Source organism: Alligator sinensis, unplaced genomic scaffold, assembly GCF_000455745.1.
Source record: "Alligator sinensis unplaced genomic scaffold, ASM45574v1 scaffold465_1, whole genome shotgun sequence".
In the NCBI taxonomy this organism is placed as follows: Eukaryota; Metazoa; Chordata; order Crocodylia; family Alligatoridae; genus Alligator; species Alligator sinensis.
The window spans coordinates 2104296-2108802 of record NW_005841979.1 but is presented as its reverse complement, the minus strand read 5'-3'; positions in this window follow the sequence as shown (position 1 = coordinate 2108802).

The following is a 4507-nucleotide window of genomic DNA, read 5'->3' as shown; positions in this document are numbered from 1 at the left end:
CCCGCCCTCTTTCCTGCCTATGCAGGGGGTCGGACTCGATGATCTATTGAGGTCCCTTCTGACCCTAACGTCTATGAATCTATGAATGTGTTTGTCTACTCTGATGCGCTGGAGATCGAATGTATACAAGATGACATGCCCAGTGCTGCATTGCATGCATTTATATAAACGGTGAAATGCATGTTGGCACTGAGAAAATGGTGGTGTTGCACTTTTGAATTAAAACACCTTTGATGTGTTTTAGTTTGAAAGTGAACTGCTTCCATTTTCTCAGTGCTGATGTGCATTTTGGCATTTTGCCATCATATTTTTATTTATGGTACAAAATCAAAATCATGTTACAGTATATAACACTTGTTAAGTGTAGTGCACAATGTTAACAGTGTTAAAACTGTATATGGAATATCAAACACCAAATAATAGATGACCTTTAAATGAATGGAGAAGTGGCCACCCTGTACGAGCTGTTTCCATTAAAATGTCTATTAAAAGGACATTTTCCTTACAGAAATATTAGTAAGGTATTAAATCCTTCCAGAGAAGATACTGCACTAACTTCAAATTAAAGTGATAAGTCAACTTATTTAAAAGGCCACGTTTGAATCTGCTGGAGGAATTATACTGATACCCTCTGGTTCTTCTTATGTGTCCAGCTGTATTGCAAACAGCAGTCTCTGAAGGTAACGCTGCTACCTTGGGATCAGAAATATAAAAAAGCACTTTTAGGAACTGCAAACATTTGCTTATAAATTGGCTTACTTCAGGAATCATTTCTGTTCAAAAAACAACCTGCTGCTTCCTGAACTCAGTAATTCTACCTTTGTCTCAGGAAACTCAACTGTTCTTCACTAAAATGTGCATTTCCTTCTCTTATTCATAGTTTCATAGTTTGTAGGGTCTGAAGGGACCTGATTAGATCATCAAGTGCAACCCCCTGACATGGCAGTAAAAAGTACTTGGGTCAAATGACCCTGGCAAGGTGTTCGTCTAGCCTCCTCTTAAAGACCCCCAGGGTAGGAGCCAGCACCACTTATCTCAGAAGTTGGTTCCAGATGCTAGCCGCCCTGACAGTGAAGTAGCGCCTCCTGATGTCTAGTCTGAATCTCCCCTCTGCCAGATTGTGACTGTTATTTCTAGTCACTCCTAGCAGTGCTTGGGGGAACAGGGACTCCCCACAGTGCCTGCTGGTCCCCTCTGACTAGTAACAGGCCATTAGATCCCCTCTCAGCCTTCTCTTGTGGAGGCTGAACAGGTTAAGGTCCCTTAGCCTTTCCTCATAGGGCCTGCCCTGCTGCCCCCTGATCATGCAAGTGACCCTCCTCTGGACCCTCTCAATGCTGTCCACATCCCTCCTTAAGTGTGGCACCCAGAACTGGATGCAGTTATCTTAGACTATTTCTTTTGGATGCTTATTGTAATCTTACAAATCATTCTACAGTAGGTCCTAAAATATGTAATTCTATAAAAAATATCTTGGTTACATCTGTATAGCCTCAGTTGCCTTTTTTATATCTGTGTGTGTAACTGGTGGAACTGTGGTGACTATATGTAAAGGTATAAGTGATACCAGTATTTAAACTAACCTGAAAATTTTGCTGCGGAAGAAAAAAAAATTTTTTTTAATTTACTCAATTGTCCTGTAAAAATTCGCACTCAGGGGTCAACTTTCTTAGTTGTACTAACTATATATAATAAGTTTAAGATGATCAGAACTGTGGGAGGGGAGGGGGTAGAGCAGATATTTCCATTTTTTCCCCATACCACATAGAAATATAAAGTATGAATAAACATTGCAAAGCTCTTATAGATGATTATTTTAAACAGACTGAATTTTGGTTGAGAACCTTGTTTTACTAGCTATTGCATTTTTTTTTTAATGTCACTTTGATGCTTATTTTGATACTGAAAGTATTTTATGGAAAAATGTTACTTTAATATACTGAGGTGGGTAGATGGGGGGCGGGAATGCCCCTCCTCATCCCCTGTTACCCCACCGTAATGGCAGTGCTACCCTGCTCTGTCTCCTGTCCAGACACTCTTGGACCACTTTGATTGGTTGTTTCAGTCAGCCAATCAGAGTGCGAATAAAGCATTATGGACAGACAAACTAAGGCTTTTATAATATTAGAATTATATTAAAACCAGTAAATATCAAATAGACAATAAAACAAATTTCTAGGAAAATAGTAATAAATAATGAATAATATAAATAATAAAAAACGTTAAAAAAATACTCTTTAAGTCTGCAGACCCAAGGAAAAGTTGTTTGTTTGTTTGTTGGTCTGTTAGTTGGCTTTGACTTAGGGTTCCTGATAGAGGGGAGGAGGGGAGCAAGTCACTTTATCATTTTGTGTTTCGGTTCCTCGATTCCAAAATGAAAATAAAGATTTTCCAGGCTTATAGGGCTATAGTGAGAATAAATACACTAGTATGTGGAGTTACGCAGTTACCAATATTATGGGCACCAAAACGTTTTGAAACGGAGACCAAAATGTTAAATTATTTCCTTTTCTCCTCATTTGTAGCATTCATTTTTATGTCTTTCTTTATAGTCTCTTTTTGCACTTTTCCATCCCATTTGCACTGTGCTGTTTTTATTTTTCCTATATCACTAGATTGGGTCCTCTCTATGCTAGCAGAGCACAGAGTAATATGCTGATCAAAGAAAATGAAGTTAACGATCTGAGAACAGCATAGTGTTTCCACATCACAAGAGAAATAGAAATAGGAACAAGAGAAATATAGAAGAAAGAATGGTGTGGAGAGAATTGGATTTAGTAGCCACAGACCAAGAAGCCTCTAAATGATGTCCAGAAAGGTACCCTGAAAGAGATGGTATTACAACTCCAGATATTTGCTTACTTAAACAAGTGTTATAGTACATCAACATTTATTACTCAGCTACTGGGTGGAATCTTTCTGATCCAAGTAATATATATATATTTATTAATCATATGAATTATAATATTAATATATTAATAGTATGAAGGCTCGGATATTGGACTGTTCTGCAGTTACCTTTCACTGTTTACTCAAGAAACAAGGAAGAAAGTGAGGATTCACTTTTCCTTTAAAAAAATAAATGTCATTGGCCAACCCTATTGTAAGTTACTGAAAAAGTACATTGCACCACCCTATGGTCTGTCTAAGACAGGGCTGTCCAACCGGTGCCCTGCAATGGGTTAATTTTCAGCCTCCAGGCTCGTACCTAGCTGCTGCTCTTCCACACTTCTTTGGCTGCAGCAGCAGCCAGGGTCTCCAGACTTCCCCAACCTACCTCTGGCTTCCGTTCCCTATCCCCATCCCAGAGGATGATGTGTGTTATGGTGCTGTACATACCACAGTGCCAGAGGAATCTATGGCCCAGGGCATCCATGAAGTGGGGAAATCTGTGGTGGGAGAGCTGCAAGTGAGGCTAGGGTGCCCACCCACACAGTGCAGTGGGGAGGAGTGTCCATATGGTATGCAGCCCAGGAGGGGAGGGTGTGACTTGAATGCTGCAACCTGCAGAGCATGTGGCCTCCATTGGTGCAGCTGTAGCTCATGTGGCCCCCAGCCAAATAGAAGTTGGACAGCCCTGTCATGAAAATGAACATGCTCCTAGAAAATCCATGCAAGATTTGTATGTGGAGTGGCTGTAAGTTTTGCTTTTAGAGTGCTTGTTTTTAGCATAGTCAAGTGATAAAAGAAAAATTAGATAAAAGAAAATTAGATTAATTTCTTTTACCAAATTCCACCCCCTCAACCCAGAACACCAAACCCTCTCAATTTCATATGCAATGCATAAATGATCTATAGAAATGTACCTTGTATTACTAAATGAGTGATTGTGACATATTTTGTTATATACTATTTAACTTGTGACACATTGGTTGCATCTACGTGAGATGTTTACTGTGGAGTAAACCGTGGACATAGTCTTTCTAGACTTTAAGAAGCCCTTTGACACTGTCTCTCACCCCATCCTCATCAATAAATTAAGCGACTGTGGCATTGATGCCTACACAGTCGGACGGGTAAAAAATTGGCTGATGGGGCACACCCAGAGAGTAGTGGTGGACGCGTTGTACTCTACCTGGCAAGATGTGAGCAGTGGGGTACCCCAGGGCTCAGTCCCTGGGCCCGTGCTGTTTAACATCTTCATTAGCGACTTGGACAAGGGGGTGGAAAGCACGCTGTCCAAGTTTGCTGATGACACTAAGATGTGGGGCGAGGTGGACACACTTGAAGGGAGAGAGAGGCTGCAACTAGGTTTAGACAGACTACAAAAGTGGGCAGGATGGGGTTCAATGTAGACAAATGCAGGGTGTTGCACCTTGGGAGAAGGAATCTACAGCATACATACAGGCTGGGGAGTTCCCTTCTTGAAAGCACAGAGGCAGAAAGGGATCTTGTAGTCATTATTGACTCCAAGATGAACATGAGCTGCCAATGTCAGACCGCAGCCAGCAAGGCCAGCCATACCTTGTCATGCATCCAAAGATGCATCTCAAGCCAGTCCAGAGAG